This window comes from Notothenia rossii (genome assembly GCF_949606895.1).
Source record: "Notothenia rossii genome assembly, chromosome: 4".
Lineage (NCBI taxonomy): Eukaryota > Metazoa > Chordata > Actinopteri > Perciformes > Nototheniidae > Notothenia > Notothenia rossii.
Genome location: NC_136902.1, coordinates 38,066,827 through 38,092,474, shown reverse-complemented (window position 1 = coordinate 38,092,474; position 25,648 = coordinate 38,066,827). Strand labels below are relative to the sequence as shown.

Genomic DNA, 25,648 nt, shown 5'->3' with positions numbered 1-25,648 from the left:
AAATGAAGTTCCCCTTTAAACACAGCCCCGGTCTTCTGACGGGGTCTATCTATGTACTGGCTGGAAAATGTTGGGCCAGTCTCTGTCGCTCCGTCACAGTTCTCCCACTAACAGTCACTCTCTAGTTCTGCTGGGTTCTTGTTGACTTCTTCACTGGTTTGAGACAAGCGACCCTATTGGAACACCTCGCTTTGTAGCCAGACTTCACCACAGCAGAATCGAGTTTCTGTTTTCAGGTCTGGACAGCTTCACGTCAGGTGTATCGCCGCCCCTTGCATATTTTGGGTGGAAGCCCGTCTTCTTGACCTCACTAGTTGTGTGGACACAATAGTTTTCTGTGTGGGGGAACAACATCACTTGTAATCTGTATCCTTCTCATAATTACAAAAATAGTCTGCTAAATGTTCTACTCTGCTACTTCTAATTGGTGGATGCTCTGTGTAAATGCAATATTCTACTCACTATCTTTTAAATAACATTCAACCTCTCCCTCCTGTGGTGACATATGTGGCTCTATGTAGCTGGTTTTCTAAATACTCTAGTGCTGAAGATGCATCACCTGATGGTCCGTTCCTCTAAGCTTCCTCATTGTTGTGGTTGATACCAGGCTGTCAGTGGCATTTGGTTCATGTTTGGAAATCCTGTACGTCTTTGACATCTCTGGGACCCCCTGCCTCCGTCGTTATCACTGCATGGTGGGCCGTTGTTTGGTGCATGTGGTGGGTATTTCATGTGTTGTTGTGGACAATCTCTAGCCCAATGGCCCAGCTGATTGCATATGTAGCATCCCTCGAACCGGAGAACTTTTCCTCTGCCTCTGCCTCCTCGGAAACCTCCTGGTTGTTGGTTCTCCATCTGATTCTCTGGCTGGTGAGGTTCAACTGTTTGAGATGTCTGCACTGCATTCTCTGGTTCTTCATGAGCTTGAATTGTTGGAGGTATGTGCCCTGCCTTCTCTGATGTAGCTGCCATTTGTCTTGCCGCTTTCTTGTTTTTATTAGCTTCGGTATCTTTCTCAGCCATTTGTATCTTCAAGAGTCTTAGTTGTAATGTTTTAATTTCTTCGTCTTTTTCCCTCTGGGTTGCTTGGTATTTCATATCGTGGTACATGAGATGTTGTCTCCATTCTTCAATGGGTATAGCATCTAATGCCACCACATCTCCCAGGCTTGCCTGTACTGATTGGGGAAGGGCGTTAATGACCGCGTTTTTCCACATGTGGGGTGTAAACAAGATGGCACCCAATTATTTCGCACTCTGACCTGTAGACAAAGAGATTTGTCCATGCGGCTCTCAGGTGGGAGTTTAAACAATGGCGAGGTGATCTTTAAACGAACCGTAACAAAGTAAACCACTGGTGTGGTATTATAAACCCTGAAATCCAAGCCAAAACAACACTTAGTTTAAAATAACAACATTTCTATCTAGTTTACTATGAAAAAAATGGGCTTTATCTTATTGATATCATCACTTAAAGTTAGGAACCCTTACGCACTAGCTATAAACCTGTTCACGTAATATTTGACTTTATAGTCGACTATGGGCTTTATCTTATTGATATCATCACTTAAAGTTAGGAACCCTTAGGCACTAGCTATAAACCTGTTCACGTAATATTTGACTTTATAGTCGACTATGGTTAACTGTTGCTATTTGGACACGCCAAACCGGGACCAATATGGAGACCTATCAGCAACTAATAATAGACCGTCGTCTTATTACTGCACTGCTGTTGTAATTCCGATTACCGTAACCCACCTGCAATATCTTTTTTTAAAACATAACAGTTTTAACCACTGATAAAGGCTTAGACCTTAACCAAGCCTTTTCTTGAAAAGGACTTTCTTTAAAGCACTGACTTCGGTTACTTAACCCTGAGTTGATTCACTATGCCCTGCTGGTTTTCACTTACTCGGCCCTTAACCGATTCGCTATGTCTCCAGATCTTAACAAAAATCGTCAAATGGGCTATATACCCTTACGTCATAGGCTAACTAACTAGGAACGTAACAAAAGACACCTATGTGAAAACAGCAGGGCACCTATCCGAAGTACAATGTCCACACACATTTATATTTAAAATTCAACACCCACACGTGGTTAATAGCATGCAGGGTTAATGGAACAAAAGAAAGTGTGAACTCACCCTGCTTGTGACAAAACAACGCCTCATGGTTTTAGAGTGATTATTTTATCAATTTGGGTTGTTTTAACATTAAAATACACAGCTATTTTCAGGATCCGCCGGCTGCCATCAAACACACAAATCTAACTTTGCCTAGTTTAACTAGTGAAGAATCTTTGTCATAACAGGCATCTTCTTACCGATTGATTTGAGCTCTTGTGTGTCGAATGGCTGCAAGCGTCTCCAGGAAACAGCCGGTTGGTTTTCTCTCCTCGGTCAGCGGGATCACGTCAGGGAAGTCACCAGATTGTAAACTGTGTTCGTTATTCTCCCGTCCAGGAGAGAAGCTTTAAAAGGAGACTAAATGGAGTCTCTGTGAAAGTTCAATTGGGTACTTTAATTAAAAAAGGCGCGGGTTGGTCACAAGCATGATATTGTTCAGTCAGACAAACAGCTGTGATCCGCTCCTCGTTAGGGAAGAGAAGAGACTGGATCTCTCCTCCGGTGCTGTTATATATCCTCTGCTGGCTCCTCCCCGCCTGCCGACTCGCCTCGTCTCCAATGTCCGTTGTTGCATTTAAACAGAGGATTGGTTCTTTTCACATTCAATATATGCTTAACACGCCTTTTCTCCTCATATTCTCTTTCATGGTTTTTCATTTAACACATTCTAAACGCTGTAATCAATACTCTAAAAAATACTTCTCGGCTCGTTTGGTTTCCGGTCATTCCGGATGTTGTCACATGCTACTCTCGTCTGTAAACAATAATGTATTCAAATAAACTGTACCTTCATTTAATATTCAGAATGGTAGTATCTCGACATCTATAGTTGTAGTGTTAAATCAGTAGGCTTCGGTTTACAACACTCCATATCATTTCGCTACTAAATTCACCTCTTTAGGAAATCGTATATTAGCCACATGCTAAATGCTAACCGTAGATGAAGGATTTTCAGAATAAAAGCTTAACTGCTTGTGCACAAGAATTTCTGGTTTTTCAGTATAAAAGAGCATTAAAACTGACGGCATGTTTAAACTACATTTCCCCATTAAAACATTGATTTTAATTTCTAACATTACCGAGTGGCTGAATAGGACTACAGAAATTGTCGAGGCCGTTTGACGTCATTACGCCGAACACGTAAACACTCCCGCTAAGTTTGTTTTCCCCTGTGTTCTGCTTGAAAGCAAGTACCTGCCTATCTTTAGTATCTGTATATCTGATCATTAGAATCTGCATTTTTGAAATTGTCGTTTTTAACACCGTAGTTTTACAAATTATAGAATAATTAATTACCAGTGTTTTTCAATTTTACTCGGCAGTTCGTTTCGATAGCTAACGTTAGCTAAAGCTAGCGCTACTAGTTAGCTACGCAATGGTTTGTTGCTTTGCTCCGGGTTGCAGCCACAGGTCTTCGCATGAAACGTGCTTGTTCTATCTTTTCCCGGCCGATGTTTTCCAAAGGAGAGTCTGGATTCGTGTCATGAGGTAAGCTGACGTTACATTTTTGTCCATGTCACGGTGAAATGTAAATGATGGGTAGTGACTGTATCGCCGTTTTAGAGATGGCGCTGCTGAAAAGACCGCAACATAAGCAAAGATAATGAATACATCCTATTAAAACCTGCGTGGCTTATATGATAAGTGTAATTATTACAAGCAGCATAACGTTTCACCATGTAACTAAAGATTGTAGGCAGGGAAATCAGTTTGACATATTGAACTAATAACAAATCACCTCTGGCTGGCAAAGAACTCTCTGCTCCATAGCTTCTCTTGGACGTAAAATCACATGTACATTTTACATTTATATTCAATTTAATATTCCATCCCTCATATACTTTTGTATATATAATAACTTATATTTTGTTTTTCTTGTTATGCTGCTGTAACACAAACATTTCCCAAATTGGGATCAATACAGTAATATCTTATCTTAATTAATTAAGAAATATAACTATTATAATTAGTGTAGCAGCTGACATCTATTTTCAATATGGATTAATCTACCATTTATTTCTTTAGTTCAATTTTCATCTATAAAAATGTCAAAATAGTGAAAATGTTCCCGAGACTTATCGAAGTGCAAGGTTATATCTTTAGATGTTTTGTTTTAGCCTATGTACTGTATGTCTTAATGCTCTTATATGTGACGGTGTGACTTCCATGAAACTAATATTTCATATCTTCTCAACAGACGAGCTGACAGGAAACCTAACACTCTAACAACCACAACATTGCAAAGGCGAGTAAATGTAAATTAAAAAAAATTCACAATTTTTTTATTTCTTCTTCTTTCTTGCAGTGAGGTGAAGCTGACCTTGCACTTGGTGCCAGTAAGGATGTTCCTCACGCAGGCTGAATGTTTCTCCTTCCTTACTGACACAGAAGCCCTTGATTTGCAATGCTTCACTAATTGTCATTTCCCTGGCTCTGTAGGGACACTTTACCTCCAGCACAGCGGAAGACCCTACCAGACCATCTGGAGATGCCCCCAACAATCCTGATAGGGAGAGCCACAAATCTGACTCATGGACCTGCATCTGGGTTGCAGTGATGAATGCCCTGACGCCCTCACATTCATTCATAGTCCCCCACTGTACAGACAAAACACCATCAAGGGCCTGTTGTTGCCCTAGCACCCTGGCAATAAAGGAAGCAGTCACACGCTTTGACCTCAGGACAGCTCCAAAGTTGCTGACAGTCAACCTTCCTTTCCTGAACAAATGCCAGTTTGGGTTGTTTCGCTGACCAGTGGTAGCCACCTGAATTGCCCTCTGTTGCTCCTCAGACAATGCCATGCTTGCCACAATTGCCTCAGGTCCTTGATGCCCAACATATTTGAGAATTTCAGGAACAGTAAGTTTTTCCAAGCGGCAGTGTTCCTCTTCTGGCTCGGGGGAGAGAAGCCAAGAAATTTCTGAAAACCTGCCCCCGAGTCTGTCCCTCAGCCAGTCACGATCTTTGGAGGTGGGCTCTCTTGTGAGCGGGTTAAATTAGTTATTGGTTTCAACAGTCACATTAAAACAGTTACTAAATCAGCCTACTATCACCTAAAGAACATATGTAGAATTAAAAGACTAATGTCACAGCAGGATTTGGAAAAATGTGTCCATGCTTTTATCTTCAGTAGACTGGACTACTGCAATGGTGTCTTCACAGGTCTCACTAAAAAATCTATTAGAAAGCTGCAGCTGATTAAGAACACCGCTGCTCGAGTCCTCAGTAACACTAAGAAAGTGGATCACATCACTCCAGTTCTGAAGTCTTTACACTGGCTTCCTGTGTGTCAAAGAATAGATTTCAAAATACTGCTGCTGTTTATAAAGCACTGAATGGTTTAGGCCCAAAACACATTTCTGACCTCCTGCTAAATGATGAACCATCCAGATCTCTCAGGTCTTCAGGGACTGGTCAGCTTTCTGTCCCCAGAGTCAGAACTAAACATGGAGAAGCAGCGTTCAGTTATTATGCTCCAAATATCTGGAACAAACTCCCAGAAACTTGCAGGTCCGCTAAAACTCTTACTACTTTTAAATCCAGGCTGAAGACTTTTCTTTTTGTCGCTGCTTTTAATTGAACTATTCATATCTTAGACTGCACTGTAACTTTTATCCATGTATTTTTTCTTTTAATGTTTATTTTATGAGCTTTTCTTTTTAATGACTGATTTTAAATGCCATTTTCTTAATGTCTTTCATTTTTTGTAAAGCACTTTGAATTGCCTTGTGTTGAAAAGTGCTATATAAATAAACTTGCCTTGCCTTGCCTAATAAAGATTTCATGTGACACATACAATTGATTTGTTGATGGGAATTAATGTGAATAAATTAACTCTAGGTTAACGGTACTCTTGCTATCACTACTCACCGACACTATAAACCTTGTCCCTCATGCTAGCCCTGACAACACCGGTAAGCACACCTTCACCTAGGCTGCACTGTTTTACGTGTCCTGACTTGTAGTGGTTCTCTCCTCTATCTACACTCTTCTTGTCATCTTTGTAAAACGATATCAGACTGGTAATTGACACAGCCATGACTTCTAGTTAAATTCAGTGTGGCTAAAATGAAAAGCTTTGTTAAAATATGCAAGCACGCGAAAGTCAAATTCAGCTTTATTGTCAACAATTCTACATGTGTTATACATCCAGAAATATCGAAATATCGTTTCCCACAGTGTGACATGTATACATAAAACAAAACAAAAAGGGCCTAGATAAACGTGGTACACATTAAACAAAACAAAAAAGGCCTAGATAACCGGGGTATACAGTTTAAAATGTTAATATATTTAAAGTGTTCAAAGTGCAGTTTCAGTGCAAGTCAGTTGAAACGATCTTAAGTTGGCGTGACATTGAAGTCGTGCGACCCTGCTGCTGTACTGGCTAGTAGTTCGTTTATAGCATAACGTTAGCATTTTGCTTCTGGCGACTAGATTTATGATTCAAAAATGATAAAAGTAGGGTTGACATGTGGAGATTATCCGGCTGAACAAAACGTGATCCCTCTCTTAAATGTGTGTCAACCACAGACCTTATTTCAAGCTATTTTCCAAAATCCTATGGAGAAATTGCATTGGTTTTTGACAAAGGAACCGGAAGAAGTTTACTTCCGGGTTTTACGACGCTTCACTGCGGTTCTCTATAGCAGCCTTTCCCAAACTCAGGGTCAGGGTTTTGATTGGGTCGCCAGTTAAATGCATTGCTACTGTTGGAGATTTGGAGGATGTTTAAAACCAACCTCGTCTCCGCGTGTCGTTTGGTAAGCTGGGTAAATTCGTAAAAAGGAAGGGATTAAGAAACACCAGAATGCAAGTTAAACAATAATCTTGTTTTAACGATACAAAGCAACAATACAAATACAAAGGAATCACGAAGCACTCTGCAGAGTACTCCGGGCTCAGGTTCTACCACCGTGTGAGACAGGTCTCAGGAACGGCCAGTCAAAAACAAGAGCGCGATCCAAAGGAAAACACAGGCTTTCATATTAAAAACACAGGAGGAGGTGTGTGCGTGCTTTCCCCCAGAGGTCATCTTATTGGGAGAGACCAACACATGGCCTGTCGCACCCAATCAGTGCGACACAGCAGAAGAAACCCGGAAACAAAAAGTCTCTTTCAGCTGGACGAAAACCAGACACCTTTTGGTGTCTGGTACGAACCTGCTCTAAACAACAAGTTTCCTTATCTTATTTCACATCTTGCAGCCAGCACACACACATCCCCTTTATGGCCCTTTGTCCATCTTCCCCCCTCAGGTTACCACACACAAGTTAAAAGTATGTTTTAAGATATAGTTGTTATAGTTGGCTAAATATACGTAATACATGTAAATCACTTTCATATCAATAATAACGAGGAACACATTACCTATGCTCTTAAGCAGTATTAGAGATGCTTTTCAAATAGTCAAACTTCACACAGGCCCAATATAGAGAACACACTCATTTGTCCTACAGCCCTTCCCGCCATTTGAGCTATTGTTCACATCTTTACTTCAAATAAAAGGTTTCACATTGTATATTTCCAGCTTCCTTTACACATACTGTTATTATTAATACAAAGTAATTAACCACACACATCTATTTAAAACAAGTAGATTTCCCTGATAATTGACATGCTGAAAATCTCAAGAAGAATGTTCCCTCCCCCAGCTCTCTCGTCCCTGTCATAAAAGCTGCTTCCATTTCATATAGAGTAATAAAACATGTTTAAGCTAATTTCTCCACAATGTTTGTAGCCATTTAGTACCCGCACATGAAAGAATAAAAACAGAGGTATAGTTGAACAGTAATCATGCAGCACATATATTTACTGCAATGAAAACACACACATTTGCCCTAAGCATGTGTAACGCACCCTCTTCTTTTATGAGGGAAACATTCCAGAGTTTTGGAGCTATCCCCAAATTAGGATGTCCCCTGCTTGCATCCCTCTCTAAACACAAAGACTTCACCTCAATATATTGGGGAGGGAAAATATACTTTGTCCCTTCAAATTTAACACACATGAATATATATAAGGTGACATTAAAATGAATATACCGGATTTAACTTTCCTGCCATAACACGTTACTTTAATACTTCAAATAATTCAACTAATCCTTCACTACACACACACAGCGTCAGAGCTGATGGCTGCATTGCAAATACAATTTTTTTATAATTTTTGTATTTTATTTTTTATTTTGAAAATGAAATTATGCAATATAGCATTGTATATTGAATGATTTAATTTTCTAAATACAAATAAACTAAAAATAAAAGATTGTATTTGTATCAGCTCTAACGCGTCCCCCGCGAAAGTTTTCGCGCTGTCTGTTTATTGTCTGTTGATTAATCCCGATTGTACATGATGGCAAAAAGAAGATACAAAGAGGAGTTTTTAAACGTTGGCTTCACAAAAGCTGTTAAAAATGGAGAGGAGCGGCCTCAGTGTGTTTTATGTGGAGAGGTGCTCAGTAACGAAAGCTTGAAAATGAATAAATTGGACCGGCATCTCCAAACAAAACATCCTCTGCATCGGGACAAATCGAAGGATTTTTTCATCTGCAAAGAAGAGTCTTTCAAGAAGCAGTGTTTTGACGGCGGAAAAGTAAGTCACTCATTTTAATCATTTGTTTTGTGTTTTTGTGAGTTTGTCAGGGTCTGTTGTGAAATTGTTTCGTTAATGCAAAGTTGGATGAAATGCAGACTGAGCCCCGGAGCGGACCGCCAGCTGCACGCTCCCGCGAGTCCACTACATTCTGCAGCGGCATAGAGCGGTGTTTCAACTTTTACTAGCCTGAAATGTTTTTAAAACGGCCGGGAGAAAAACAGAGAAACAATAACCACAGGAAAATTAGAGGGAAAGCTACAGGTAGTATGAGAAGGAAAGCGAGAGAAAGTATCAGCCGCACGGACGTGACTGCTGCAGTGTGATGCACATAGCAGTGATGCAAATTAGTCGCTTTTCGGCGCCTCCCGCTTTTTTAACGCTGATTTGGGTGACTTGTGTAATTCGTGGAGAACCGAAGAGTTTTCGTTTTGGGGGGGGGGGGGGAGAAGAAGAAATCTAGATCGCAAAATAATTAAACAAGCGAGTGCCTGTTTTTCCTGGCCAAGGACAGGTTCATTGAACACAACACGAGCAGAGGCGCGGGAAGGTATTTTGAGTGGGGGTGCTGAGGTGCTGGACTCCAGTGAACACTATTACGGGCACTATAGAGCACGCACAAAAAAACTCCCTACACGCAAACACACAGTAAACCCGCGACTGTTACAATGAAGGCTCGATAATCAGTTCACGGCATATAGGCAGGGGTAAAATGCAATTTTTTACGAGTGGGGAGTGGACCTCACCTCCTCTAGGGGGGTCCGGGGGATGCTCCCCCGGGAAGATTTTTTTTAAATATTGAAGTTAAAAGCATCAATCTGGTGCACTTTGAGAGCAACATTAAGAGATCTATGGATACATCTCTCAACACCCAGATGAAACACAACTGTAAGCAGATGTTCTTTTTCTTTATGGATATTTTACAAATCACTCCCCTTTCAAACTTTATTCTTGTTTTACTGCCATATAGTATTTCATAATTGTTTTTCCTTTATTCTCTTATTTTTTTAATAACTATAATGATCATATGAAGGTGTGCCGCGGAAATAATCTTTTGAATAATTTTTGACCAAACCGTTTGAGACCCACTGAGATAACTTAGACTAAAGTTAACTATCTAAACACTCAGAGAGTCCTTTAGCTCACCTGAGCCTCTCAGTCTGAGAGGAGAGCTCTCCTCCAGCTTGTTGTGGAACAAACAGCTCCGTATGTCCGTTAGTGCAGCTAGCTAACCAGATGCTAACAACACGGTCCCTGCTGCTGGCACCGGTCCCTCTCTCTCTCCCCCTCTCTCACACACACTAAATGCGCTATTTCCGCACACACACAGAGCCGCGAGCTTGAATGACACAAGCACACTTTTATTTCCATGCAACTCTCTGATTGGTCTGGTGTCTTGCCTCTGTTGCATTCACTGAACACGGGAAATTACAGTCCTGCTGTCCTTTCTAGTGTCTTGATGAGGTTCACGTAAAGCACGGTTAATGTATTATATTATTGAGGTAGAATTGTCCGGGGCTACAGAAAAAACATTCGGGGCAGGCCAAAATATTATTTTACCAACAATGTGGAATTTATTGGCTACATATTACACAGATTATGCACAGTGGGAGCAGACAGGGGAGCTCCGCACCCCCTGCCTGCCGCTAGGGGGTGCTGCAGCGCCCTCAGCACCCCCCTTCCCGCGCCCATGAACACGAGCGTAACGTGTCTTCACCATAGGTTTTCACGTGGTTATGTCTCGTCTGAAAGGAGTAACGGAATGCATCGGAACGCCGCTCCAACTCTTCAAATATTGCAGTACCTATAAGGAGCCGTACACATGCCGCAGTGTTTGCGAGGCTGTGTCTTTAGTTGTAAGCACAGTGGCGATCTGTTGTTATTAGCATCTGGTTAGCTAGCTATGCTAACGAATTTAAAGAGCTTTTCTACAACCAGGTGGAAGAGAGCTCTCTCCTGAGAGGCTCAAATAACCTCAGCTCAGTGAGGTTAAGGCACACCTTGATATGATCATTATAGTTATTAATGAGACATTAGAGACTCAATTATTAACAGGTATAAAATACTATATGACAGTCACAAAATAAAGTTGTTAAAAATAACAAGAATAGAGTTTGAAAGGGGAGTGATTTGTAAAATATCCAAAAAGAAAAATCTGTCATTGTCAGATGGTATATTACGCTGTTTTTTTTCTGCTTCGAATAGTTCTCTCTTTTTTCACCATACCTGTGTTTGCATCACTGACATAGGGAATAACCCCCATATGTATTCCTATCTTTATTCAAGAGCGTGGTCTTTAAATTTGAGAGCATACTTTATTGATTTCACGTTCAGAATATGTATTTCTTTCCCTCAAACCCTGTCCTCACACTCAAATAGTGCCTGCTTGCGCTTAGATTTTCTCTGCTTCTGCTCAAACTGTACGTTTGCACTCAGATATATTTCTGCTTAGAGGTTTCCTGTGTTCCAGCTTAAAACCTTATCCTTGCACTCAGGCTGTTTCTGTGCGCTCGTGAAATGTCTGCTCTCAGATTTCTTCTGTGCGCGCTTGGATCTTTTGTGCAACAACCCTGTCAAAATCCCTCTGTGGGGATTCCCCACAGTATTGAGTATGTAGTCGCTTTGGATAAAAGCATCTAACAAGTAACATGTAATTTAATGCGCTATAAATGCGGTTGCCAGGTCCACATTGGGTATACAGCGTACGCCGGCTGGTGTTAAAAATCACCCAATAACCCAGCAATGTTAATGATAATATCTTCTCTGTTATTTTCAGGCATTCAAAGGGAACAGAGGGGCACTGAGGGCATCCTATTAAGTCAGCCTCCACAAAAAAAAAGTTAATCAGTTGCCAAGTGTTGGAGTTTATTTGTCTCTCAGAGTGTTTTTAAAACAGCTCTGTTCATTTAAAAGTGTTTAAAAAATGTGTGTACATAGTTTTTGATCTAGTGACAAACTTAATGTTGCACTTCTGATAATTTAAATTTGGTTTCACCTGTGATGTACTGTATACACTTGACTGCACTTCAGTTAGTGTTTTGTCCCTTTCTGTTTACAACATGTTTGTTCTTTGTTCATTTAAAATGGTGTGTACATAGTTTTTGAGCTAGCGACAAACTTAATATTGCACTTTTGATAATTGAAATTTGATTTATACTGTATATACTTGACTGCACGTCCCATGTTTCGTCTTTCTGCTTTGATCCTTATTTTTTCTGGGCAAGCTCAAAAGGTAGGTTGTTATGGTGAGAAACCTAATTGCTGCGATGCACTTTTATAATTAAATAAATATTTTCATTTACATTTTAAATTCATGGTGTGTTGCATTCTTTGTTTATAACCGTAGATATTGTGGGAAATCATGACATTTTTTGAGCTTGGGTCCCTTAGGACCACAACATTTCTGTTTTGGGTCTCATGCTGAAAACGTTTGGGAACCCCTGCTCTATAGGGAGCCAGTGTAAGGCAGCCAGAACAGGAGTAATGTGGTCCCTTTTCCTAACTCTGGTTAGTACACGAGCTGCAGCATTTTGAATCAGCTGAAGCGACTTGACTGACTTCTTGGTACACCCTGATAATAAGGAGTTACAATAATCCAGCCTTGAAGTAACAAATGCATGGACTAGTTTCTCTGCATGGTTTTGAGGCAAGATATGCCTGATTTTTGCAATGTTACGTAGATGGAAGTAGGCAGTCCTTGAAATTGATTTTATGTGGGTGTTAAAGGATAAATCCTGATCAAATATAACACCAAGATTCCTTACAGCCTCACTGGAGGCCAAATTAATGCCATCCATAGTTAGTATATCTTTAGATAATTTGTTTCGTAGATTCTTTGGGCCGAGTACAATAACTTCAGTTTTGGTCGTGTTTAACATCATAAAGTTTAAGGTTATCCATGTTTTTTAGTCCTTGAGTCTTGAATTGTATTTAGATGATTAATTTCATCAGGCTTGATTGATAAATATAGTTGAGTATCATCCGCATAACAATGAAAGTTTACAGAATTATTTATCAATATTCATAATAATATTTATATATTCAACAAAAAATAGTCATATTTATATATTCAACAAAACAATTCATAATAATAAATCATGTGTCCGAAAGGGAGCAGGAGGAAGCAAATGCTTATTAATTCCCACCTCTTACTTACTACTGATCAATGATTATCCTTTAACCTCTTAACTGTCTTAAGTACGAGGGTCCCCCCGGTGGACACCCCCCCACCCGTTTTTTTACGAGACTATGTCTCAGGGCTTCTTAACATTTATGAAACTATTAATGTTCCATACCCTTTTAACGATAAGAAACTCAGCTAACTAACAATATGAACCATTTTTAGCTAAAAGAAACACAAGAGTAATACCAAGCCTTTGAATTAGCATGGAGCGAAAAAATGCTAACTAATGCTAACGGACTTTTGCACAGCACTCACGGTAGCAATGCGCTTATTACTTATCGTCACTGCACAAACAAGATATCTGATTAAAGCTGAGACTCCACAGATTCCACACCTGTAATGTCATCACTGTAGGACCCCGAATTGCGGAGCGATCAGCCAGAAAAGAGAAAGTAAACAACATCCGGTTTCAAAAATATTACAATAATAACGTCTTACCTTTTTTGATTTGTGATCAAAAGTTGTGTTCACCGGAATAAAAACGCCGCTCAAGGTTAATCCAATGTCTTTGTGTCACGTAGAATTTTTTACTGATAATCCACCATCATATTTATGGCAATATACTTGGTATACAGTTTTGCCGTCCAGGCTTCAGATGTGCTTTGTTTGCTTCTCTATTATATAGTTCTATGGTAATATTTACTTGGATTTGGGAACCGCCCCTCGATTCTATTGGATATTTTGGTTAAGAAAAAGGTGTAAATCACCCAAATCGACCAATGGGTTCCAGAGATATGGTCCTGCGTAAATTATGAAGAATGCCAGCCAGCTTAAGCACTTTACGCAGCAGACTTTACTTATTGTTTACTACGTAAGGAAGCAGGAATTGCAGGACCCAGAGCGCACGGAGCACAGAGCGGACAGCAGATAACGGAATTGCAGTTTTATTTCTTATAGATTATCAGAACATTTCAAAGGGGATACAGCCACATTGGATATTAACCTATGGATTAACTACATCATCGTTGTTATCGTTTTAATGCCATTGAAGACCAGTTTAGACCAGACAAAGACAAAGGTAAGCCACGTTAGCATTGTGTAGCTACCTAGCGCCACTTCTTTTGATTTACGTTTTTGTTGATAACGTTGCAAGTGTGTATCTTTCAGTGTTGAGGTGGGCACCGTTAGATTCTGTGTCTTTACGATCATAAACGATGTGTTGGAGGTGCAGCTGGGATAAGTAATAAGGGAGCTAGGAGTGATTTCCGGTGCATAATAGGTTAGCATTTTTCGCTCGAGGCTAATCCAAAGGCTCACTGTTAGCATTGTGGGGCCTAAGAGGATAACAGAGTATGTTTTTAAAATTTTTAATTTTTAATTTTTTCACAACAGTTGTATTTGAATGGAATGAATACCTATATTGATAATTCAAAGCAATACAATTAATTTTACAGTGAAAAAGGTCAAATGGAACCGATGGTTCCCAAATTATCCAGAGGTGAGTCCGCCTGGACTTTATTTTTCTAAACCTCTCTAAAAAGGTCAAATTTCACTTGTTTTGCATCAATCTTGATACAGGGTACTTATTATATGTTATAGTCTGGATTTCTAAAGCTTTTAGTCTACTAACCCATCATTCAAGGGTGGTTTTCACTATAAGTAATGGTTTTTTTTTAGGCGGACATTATAATTTACATGTTTTTACGATGTTCCATCTGAATTTACTTTAAAATAAAAACATCTAGATTGATGCTGACACTTCTACATCCAACTCACAGATGTAACCTTGCTTTGAGAGAAAATATTATTAATTTACCCCTTTTAGAAGTGAAGATATAGTCTTTGCTGTGTTAGGGGCATTTTGGAGGCCGAAACCTGAAAAACAGGCTCAGTGCTTAAGAGGTTAAATCATTTCTGCAAGTTATTACATATTTACATTTATACATACATTTACAATAATTTCTCATCTTCAATCACCTTTCTTCATTCTCATAGTTTTCCAAAAAGGTGTTTCTGTACATCCTTTTAAACTGAATTATATGTGTGCTTTGTTTTAACTCCTTCTCCAAACCATTCCAAAAAATCTCCCCACAGATTGTTATGCACATACTTCAGAAATGTATATTTCTTAGTCTAAACATCTAATGAATTACTAGAAGCTCTAATCACACTTTGTTCATAGGTTAGCATGCCAATTCATTCCAGCCCCCGGACATTAAGGATTAATATGTGTTCTCATACTGACGTCAACCATTCAATAAAAAGGGTTTGAACGCCACACAAGCTCTTGTCATCTTTTATATATCAGATGCTTCCTGTGAAATGTTTTACCATGGAACAAATGAATTTGCCTCGCCAATAGTGAAGCTATATAATATGTAACGGATACCGAGATCTACGGCCCCAGAAATCACCTCCGTTACAGCCTCTACTGGGACCTGCTTTAATGTTCAGAAAGCTCTTTATTTTTCTCATACTGCCTGTGCTGCAGCACCTCTTTTCCCCCTCTGTCCAAAACCAGAGCCCAGTCTGCTCTGATTGGTCAGCTGGCCGGCTCTGTTGTGATTGGGCAACCACTTAGAGATGTTTCACCCCTAAGCCAATCATGTACAACGTGTTGGGGCGCTAGTCAATTATGCAAGTGTTATATAGTGAAGTCACTATTTTTTTGGGGGGGGCGTATGGGAGAGAAACTCCCTCTGGAGAGAACACAGGGATTTTAGCCTCTGCAGAACATTTACATGCACAAAAACCTAACACACTAGAGGGAAGGGAAAAGCTCAGAAAGCAAAAATATGGCCTCTTTTAGTTCTGAAAATATTATAATAAGTGTAAACTTAAACTGATCTTTTTTGTTTTTACACAGGTAAAATATTTATTTCTGCTTCCCCCATCCAGCAGCCCTTTCTTAGCACCTGTGCTGGTTTCTCCAAACTTGGAGTGTGCTGACCGCTATACTCTTACTATGGATCTGTTCCTAATACAACTCTATTTCAAACAATCCCAACTATCCTTTTAATATTTTGCAGTACAAATAAGAGATGGGTGAGTCCTGATTCATCCGGATCATTTACCCGGATCCCAGGGTCGGCTCTAGAACTAATCGAATGGGGGGACAATCATTTACCACGGGGGTGCACACACTGCCGTCAACAACCAACACACAAACACTAACACAACTTCAATTAAAAAAAACATGCTGTAAAGTCTATTGTCTTTCACACACATTGCAGGGGCGCAGTGCTATTTTATAGCGCACCTATGACTTGCATACATTCCCGGTTGTGGCACGACCACCAAAACAGAAACATATGGACGTAGGCTACCATATAGAAAGTGTGCAAATGTATTTAGTATCCTATCCATGTGAACATGTTTTAGGTAGGGGGTAGACCTAACCTCCACTAGGAGGGTCTGCGGACATGCTACCCTGGGAAGATTTTTTTTTAAATATTGAAGTTAAATGCATCAATCTGGTGCACTTTGGGTGCACTTTGAAAGCAAAATTAAGAGATCTCTGCCTACATCTCTCAACACCCATTTGAAACAGGACTGTAAACATATGTAGGCTACTTTTTCTTTATGGATATTTGACTAATCACTCCCCTTTTAAACTGTATTATTGTGTTACTGTCCTATAGTATTTCATACCTGTTTTTCATTTATTTTCTTATTTTTTAATAACTACAATGATAGTATCAAGGTGTTCCTCGCAAATACTTGTTTACATAAATGGTGAACAAACCGTTCGAGGCCCACTGAGATAACTTAGACTAAAGTGAACTATCTAAACACTGAGAAAGTCCTTACCTCACTGAGTTGAGGTTATACGATCCTCTCAGTCTGACAGGAGAGGACCCTCCTCCACCTTGGTGTAGAAACAGCTCTTTATACCCATTAGCATAACTAGATGCGAACAACAACATTCCACGTTACCGTTTGCGCACTCACAAAATGCACTCGTGCCACACACACACAGAGCCGAGCTTGAATGAAGCACAGAGACCCAGAAGTACTTGTACTGTACATCATATTATTTCCGATGGCTTTACTATAATCAGAGTAACAGATGAACCGCCACTGGGCTTTCATCTAAACACACAGCCACGTAATGATAACAAAACAGGTCGGGGGTCATTGGTCAAGCAACACACCAATCAGAGAGCAGCAGTGAGCACACCTCAAGCTGTGTTTTATATTTGTATTCTTTATTTCTGATTTTTTCACACCAAAAACTTTTAGTGGAAACGTTTTCACTTGTATGATAAAAAAAACAAAAAAAAACGGCAAAGTGGCAAGGCTTGCCCATCCTGCGTTGGGGGGGCACAGTGACTCAGGGGGGCATGGCCCGCGAATGACCCCCCATGACGCCGACCCTGCAGGATCCTAGTACTGAGCTGGGAGTGACGAATCTCCTCTCTCCATTAACCCGAGTCCTTTGAGTCCTACACCTGGTGACGTACAAATTAAAACTTGCTTCACTCGCTACTCTCCTTATAACATGTAAAATCTAGGGCTGTCAGTCAATTCAAATATTTAATCGCGATTAATCGCATGATTGTCCATAGTTAATCGCGATTAATCGCACATTTTTTATCTGTTATAAATGTACCTTAGAGGTAGGCATGGGCGGTATCATTTTTTTCATACCGTCATACCTTGCTGACATCATACCGTGGTATACGGTATATGACGGTATCAGTCCCAATTTAAGGGGTAATTTCTCCCCAAAAAATTGTTTTTACTCACTATATCAACAGCCCCACCAAAAATATTTTCCACCAGCCGCCACTGACGGTATGACTTGGGTCGACTTGAGTGAGGTGGCGTTCGGCGGCAAATAGATGTTTCGAACGGTATATTATATGTTCGGTGTAAAATGCAGCCCGAGCGGTAGACCCTTGCAAAGTGCCGCGACGTGCGCGCAAGTGCAAAACAAGGGCTGCATACATGACACATTGTGCAAATGGCACATTTTGAGATCGGATACAGGACGCGTTTGTAGATGTCCAACGTTGTTTCCATAGTGAGCTAAGTTAACAATTTATCATCATACATAAACATTTTCCGGGAGTAAATACTTGACTTATTGAATAAAGTTTGCTATATTCACTAACTAGTTTGGCAATATTATTCCGTGCATGTGTTAAAAACCTTATTTTCATTTGATTCATTGGATTACTCGCGTGAATGTTTAGCACGTAAATGCTTTCGTTTTTAAAACCGTCCGACCTCGACTACAAAACCATCAACCAGTTGCATAGGATTAAAAAAATGTCAACACTCACTCACCCCTTCTTAAACATTCCCAAAGAAGTGCCTCTGTCTCTCGTTGTGCTGGATGAAGTCACTGGCGACGAGTAAACCCAAAATAGTCCCAAACAGGCGCAGAGGTATTTTTCTTTTTTAATAGTTGTCGGAGTTCGGGGCCGGCAAATGCTGCCGCCATCTTGCTCAGCTCAACTCTGTGCTGAGCTCTGAGAGCGGGAAAGACGGACTGCCCTCCCCTGCCCTCTGCTGGCGCGTGCTGTGCATTACAACCAATGTCGTCCCTGTAAAAACTCTGTGTCAGTGTAATAGAATGAAACGCATCTGTGATTTGGCGCACAGTCTGTGACGTCACGGTATTGAAAATCATACCGACGGTATTTCGAAATACCCTGGTATACCGTAATACCGTCATACCGCCCAAGCCTACTTAGACGGATATTTTTCAAGTTTTTAATACTCCTACCAACATATGAGTGGACAAATATGCTTTATGCTAATTTTTGTTTATTGTTATTTGAACAATGACAAATATTTTCATGAATATTAAACACAACAACCTCTGAACATTACAAATATTCGCCTCAATTCAACCTGGAACCTCTATGAAAGTAGATATGGTGCAACATGCGAGAGCGTGTTAAACCTGATGTGAGCACTTGCAGAAAAAAAAACTGAGCTTGTGTGCATACATTTACACTTGTATAAAAATATCCACGTAACTGTGAACCAAATTTGAAGTCACAGAAGAAAAAAAAAAGTTTTGTAGCTTGTAGAAAAAAAATGAACTTAGTGATGAAATATTCACTTGCAGAAAAATACATGTTTTTTAAATGTATTTTCTAGGGATGCACCGAATATTCGGTCGCCGAAAATTATCGGCCGAAAATGGTTAAAAAGGCCTTTTCGGCCGAAAGGGCCATGCTCACGGCTGGCTCACACAGCCAACATGTCTGCCGCTTGGAGATATTTAAAAATATCAGAGAAAGAGGCCCGGATTGCGATTTGTAAAACGTGTTCAGCTGACATTTCTCGAGGGGGTGTAACTGCAAAGACTTTCACCACTTCGGGAGTACTCCACCACTTGAAATCAAAACACCCGGACAAATATGCGGAGTAAGATCAAATCACAAGCACTGACAGCGAGAGACTGTTCAGCGCTGCCTCTCATGTGCTTGATGAGAAGAGGAACAGACTTATGGCTGATAAAGCAGAGAAGCTACTGTTCATTAAAAAGAACCTCCCACTTTTCCTTAATAAGTAGACAAGGCTGGCTTATCATAAGCTTATCTAGTTCTACATGTCTACTCTCTACCCACTTTCCTGAACAATTTTCATTGTGAGTTATAATTCACCATCTCAGGTTATCATTAGGGGGAAATGACAGCAGCACAGTGTTCAATATATTGTACTTTCGGTATCTAAATGATACAATGTTGTTTACATTGCTCATGAGGACAGACCACCTTATTTGCAGATTCTTGAAATTGTAATTTAATTTGTAATTGATTCTGGATGTTGTATCCAGTTTTCACTTTATGTATCTTTATACAATGTTTACTACTTTGCTTATGAGACAGCCTTATTTAACAGATTCTTGAAATTCAATTGGAATTTCATTTGTAAATAGTTACATTCATGTGGATTTATCCAGTTTGCACATTTGTATGCATGCACTTATAGGTGCATTTGTTGTTGTTGAAGGCCTGGCTGTTACAGTCTTTATTTACACTATTTTGTTGTAGGCCTCTTGGCCTAGATGTTTATGCAGTTTTAAAGCACCTTGGCTTTGTTCTGAATGCACTTTGTTGTAGTTATCCTACATAGAAAAGAAAATGCACTTGACTTGGAATTAATGTACTGTATGCTTTCAAAAGTGCTGAATAAATGTTTTATGGACCCATAATAGTGATTATTATTTAAGTTAAGTTTTGCCATAATCATGTATTTTTCCATAATCAGGTAGCTGAACAACATTGGTAAAAAATGTATGCATTATATATATATTTCTATTAATCATTTTCGGCCTTTCGGCATTCGGTTTTCGGCCAACTGTTTCCTATTTTCGGTATCGGTTTCGGCCAAGAATTTCCCATTCGGTGCACCCCTAATATTTTCCATTACAACTGCAACTTGGTTATTACAACCTCTCAAATCAGTCATTACAACTTGACGAACCTGCTCTGTGGCAGTATAAATCGACAAATATGCGGTCTTGACTTTTGCTACACTTCTTGCGATAAATGTGTCTCAAAAGTAATTTTCATCCGTAGATCATCTGTAGATATGGGGGGGGAGGAAGGGGGGTTGGAGCGAAGGGGCGGGGCTATCAGAACGACGAGGCTTGACTGCGGGGCTAACGGATCGTGTCTATACCAGTCCGCTGACATGGCGCGTCAATCAACGGTAAGTTTTGCCCAGTATTACTTTGAATATTATTATTGTGATTGAGGATTACATCCGCTTTGAAGACCACCGTTTTATATCGTGCAGTTTAGCTGCAAAATAACGTCAGTTAGCCAGCTAACGCTAGCTTTGTTGAGTTTATGCTAGCTAAACAAGTAGTGGTTGTAGTCTACAGCAGTAATTAATATATTATAGCCTACTGCTTTGGCACTAACGGTGGTGTTTTTAAAGCCTTTGTAAATTATCCATGCTATTTTCTATTTAGCTAACGTCAAAGTAGTGTATGTGAAATCAACCTCACAATAAGATGTGTGTATATTATAATTATTAATGTCATATTTCAAGATGATTACTTAGATATTACAATATGGTTGGTTGAGCTGGAGTTCATTATTGAGCTTACACGTTAACATCACAGTCATCTGAAGAACAAACCCAAACCTTGTTGATTATTAATTGCATTACCAAATGGGTATCAAATAAACAGTAAGCATTGGTAACACAACTTCCAAAGTTACAGTAAAATAAAAAGGACCCTGACTCGGACAATACACAATCCCAAACATGTTCAACGGAAGATAATCAGTTATATTGTTTGTACACATGGTACTTTAAATATATATCTGTGTGTTTAAGGTGTACAGGTGATGCAGACAGGCTGGACCAGAGAGTGAGAGACATAACTGGACTCCTCACAGCAGTGAACTTCAGCACAGGTACAAAGACTCTTTTTTTCATACTGTACAAATAATTAATAAAGATATTGGTTTAAATGAATGAAGTATTGACTTTAATAAACTGATATACATTCCATTAAATAATACTAAATACTAGATCACCTGCACATCAGTGAAGTTGAGGGTTTTTTCCATGCAAAAAGTTACATTTAGATGTTAACAAGCAATATGATTTTGTCAGCTTTCTAATTTAATGTATTGAAGGCAAAGATATTTAACACATAGTGAGAACTGCTACTATTTATCTCTCAATATTGTCTGTAAAAATGTGGTAAAAGTTATTCTTTCAGTGAGACAACAGAGCAAGCTTCTACAGTTGCACTACGTTTTGTAACAGTTACATATTATTTTGATAAAAAATATATTTCAATGTTGATGAATTTTATACTGTTCATTCATAATCTGATTACAATTACAAAATAATTATATCTACAGCCCCTAAACACACAAACACACCGCTTTCATAAATAACACACTTGTTCTGCAATAATATGTTTTATGTGTCCTGTCATTTTTGTTAGGAAAGGACATGCCTGAAAGACATCTCCTCTTTCTCTGAGGGTCAAGAAGAACATCCAAGAAGAAAATTAAAAGCTGATTTTAGGAGATTTTAAGACCAGTACGGGACATTCACTAAGAAACTACTTTTATTGTGAAAACAAAGATCTGCACACCGAATATTTTTGTAGTCTATCAGGACCATCATTTGTTTGTGACGCTGCCTGCACCTCAGAGAAGGGGTGGTTATAGTCAAGCTTATAAAGTGTGGCAAAAAACATGGTCAGCTGCATCTATTTCCACATCTACACTCCATCAGCTGATTATTTCTATTTGCCTCACTTTATGAGCTTCACATCACTTGTGCCTTGTACTGCAGAGTTTGCAGCGTCACAAATAAATGGGGCCAATCTTCAGTCAGATGTGAATGTGTAATCTATTTTCAGTAAGAATAATGGACAAAAGGAGTGCAAATACAAATACAATTTATTGAAATGTGAACCAAAAGTTAATCAAAAATGTTTTAAATAAAAAGCACATATGGACAGAAGGTGTAAACCTATTAAATGTATAAGTAAACACATTTAGTCAAATAACGTGACAGACTAGGCCTGTGCAGTTGGTAGCAGCTATGCCCAGCATGGGCTCCTCCATCAGGCCTGGTCCTCCTCGCTGAGGAAAGACCCTCAGTCCTCTCCAAACCAACAGACAGGACGTCCATCATCTCAATCCGTCCACACTGAATATGAACAAATAATAAGCAAATAATAAATGCTTTAGACAATAATAAATATAAAGTTGACAGTTGAGTTGCTCAGTTTTTTTAGATTGTCAATACTATTACTGTATAACTAATATATCAGGTTAAGAGGCACCTTCAAATAAAGATTGGTCTTTCAATAAATGTTGTCTTTTGAATTCTTTGTCTAAAGTCAAGGATCTAGAACTGGTACTTAGTTTTAATGATACAGTCTGGTTATTATGCTGTTTGGAGGAGGCCTCACATGTAAGAGCACTAACTAGCTACCATGTACCTTAGCTTGACTTAAATGTATTAAACGTATAATTAGGTGATGGCAAAATATAAATAATTAATGTCATGCAAACATATTAATATTTGCTTGATTCCAGAGTTGAATTTAGCACAATTGCATACAAATGTCAAGGGATTTTAAGATTCTGAAGTCTTCGTTCTAAATAGAAAATAGCATGGATAATTTACAAAGGCTTTAAAAACACAGCAGGATCCCAAGACAATTATAAAACGTGTCATTATTTCAGTACAGTTCAATTGGTTTTATTTTCATAAACGGTTATCAACCGTTAGTGCCAAAGCAGTAGGCTATAATATATTAATTACTGCTGTAGACTACAACCACTACTTGTTTAGGTAGCATAAACTCACCAAAGCTAGCGTTAGCTGGCTAACTGACGTTATTTTGCCGCTAAACTGCACGATATAAAACAGTGGTCTTCAAAGCGGATTTAATCCTCAATCACAATAATAATATTCAAAGTAATACTGGGCAAGTAATGGGCAAAACTTACCGTTGATTGACGCGCCATGTCAGCGGACTGGTAGCGACACGAACCGTTAGCCCCGCAGTCAAGCCTCGTCATTCTGATAGCCCCGCCCCTTCGCTCCAACCCCGCTCCCTCCCCCCACATCTACAGCTGATCTACAGGTGAAAATTACTTTTGCGACACATTTATCGCAAGAAGTGTAGCAAAAGTCAAGACCGCATATTTGTCGATTTATACTGCCACAGAGAAGATTCGTCAAGTTGTAATGACTGATTTGAGAGGTTGTAATAACCAAGTTGCAGTTGTAATAGAAAATATATTTAAAAAATATGTATTTTTCTGCAAGTGAATATTTCATCACGAAATTCTTTTTTTTTCTACAGGCTACAAAACTTTTTTTCTTCTTCTGTGACTTCAAATTTGGTTCACAGTTACGTGGATATTTTATACAAGTGTAAATTTGGTTCACAGTTACGTGGATATTTTATACAAGTGTAAATGTATGCACACAAGCTCAGATCTTTTTTCTGCAAGTGCTCACATCAGGTTTTACACGCTCACGCATTTTGCACCATATCTACCTTCATAAACCTCTCTCATACAATACAAAAGTGTGTGTGTGTGTGTGTGTGTGTGTGTGTGTGTGTGTGTGTGTGTGTGTGTGTGTGTGTGTGTGTGTGTGTGTGTGTGTGTGTGTGTGTGTGTGTGTGTGTGTGTGTGTGTGTGTGTGTGTGTGTGTGTGTGTGTGTGTGTGTGTGTGTGTGTGTGTGTGTGTGTGTGTGTGTGTGTGTGTGTGTGTGTGTGTGTGTGTGTGTGTGTGTGTGTGTGTGTGTGTGTGTGTGTGTGTGTGTGTGTGTGTGTGTGTGTGTGTGAGAATGTGGTATACCCTACCATTTTACCTGACTACCCACCAGCGTTACGCGAACCTTGGTGGTAAACATGGACTATGCCGAAGTCCGCTTAAAACTTAGAGTGTATCCATGTTTTTTAGTGTCTAACTAACATAAATCCTCATTTCTGACAAAGTCCTTTTGTACCCTATGCTGATATCCGCTTAAAACTTAAGAGTTTATCCATGTTTGTTACTGTCTAACTAACTTAAATCCTCATTTTCTGAAAAGTCAGTTTATACCACAAAACATGTTTATTGAGTGTATAGAACAGCGCCGCTCAGGTGGTTTTTCGAATGCAGGTCCATACACATTCTTGCAGTTCCATACACTGTGTGTAATTTTCTGTGTGGGCTGTCCTTAAAAAACGTGGTCACGTCACGTGCATACTTGCAGCTGCGTTCACTCAGCTCATGGAAAGACAGAAGACTACGGAGCTAGCTACAATAGCCTACTCAATTAAACACAAACAGGTAAGCTTGCATACTTGTAGATATTGCTTATTTTACATGATTAATGCTGCGTTCACACCGGACACGATGCGAATATTCGCTTCGTTCTAATCCCTCGAGTTTCACCGCGGCTGTCAGCTGTGTCGGGAGCTACTACAACTACAACAATCTATTTACATACCGACATGTTTCTTTGGGCTGTGTGTGTGTATGCAGTAGTCTGTATATCATATGGTTTATAGAGACAATGGTATGTGAGGACATTGTCTTCAAATGCTTTTCAAAGTGTAAGTCAGTATCTTGAGTGTATGTGTATCAATCTGAGAACAACAGGGACATGGTTTAGGAGGTCCTGGCTGTTTAAGGGTCCATGTCGTCAGGTGACGTTGATAGTGGCATTCATCTGAGTTTAACTCGTACTTGCACTGCCTGCATTTGATCTGTATGTTAGTTTTACATGTATGTTAAGTTGTTCAGTAACATGTGGTGAAAAGCGACCCACTAAGTAATGATAAATGTCATCTATGACAAGATATAATGTAAACTAAATGTAATCTCTCAAATTGATGTTTTGTGGCTTACAAAAGGATCCAGTAAGGTTTTAAACTAAGTTTTCCTTTCCTTCTTTCTGTCATCAGTAGGACCATTCTTGTATTCAATTCCAAATATTCTCTGCTAGTACATTTTTGACTTTGTTTATTGATCCTTCTCGTTGTGTTTTATCTGCTACAGATAGTGAAGAACAGCGACTGCACTGAGAGCTACACGAAGACGACAGGTCCAGTGCTTTCTCCCCTCAGCAGAGCTGAAAAGGTACATTACATTTAATTACTACTTGATTTGATCTATTTACATACCGACATGTTTCTTTGAGACTGCTCCTCCCTATGAAGGTAAGGCCAGTGTGGTTGTTGAACTCAGAAAAGGCATTGAAATAAGCTTATAAATAAGATACAACACAGTGTTAAGACCTAGCCGAGACAGGATTGATTAGTTTCCTTTTTGGGAGTGGTCAATTATTACTAGAA

General features: G+C 39.4%; 2 long non-coding RNA genes across 2 annotated transcripts; both read left to right on the top strand.

Moving 5' to 3' along the window:
* The first annotated feature begins 1,676 nt into the window (after positions 1-1,676).
* On the top strand, positions 1,677-5,926 carry LOC307035782. Its single transcript, XR_013807198.1, has 2 exons — positions 1,677-3,616; positions 4,326-5,926. It is a non-coding gene; the product is annotated as an uncharacterized lncRNA (long non-coding RNA).
* A 7,808-nt stretch (positions 5,927-13,734) lies between these two features.
* Positions 13,735-23,118, top strand: LOC307038350. Its single transcript, XR_013807969.1, has 3 exons — positions 13,735-13,923; positions 21,156-21,235; positions 21,778-23,118. It is a non-coding gene; the product is annotated as an uncharacterized lncRNA (long non-coding RNA).
* Positions 23,119-25,648: the final 2,530 nt, after the last annotated feature.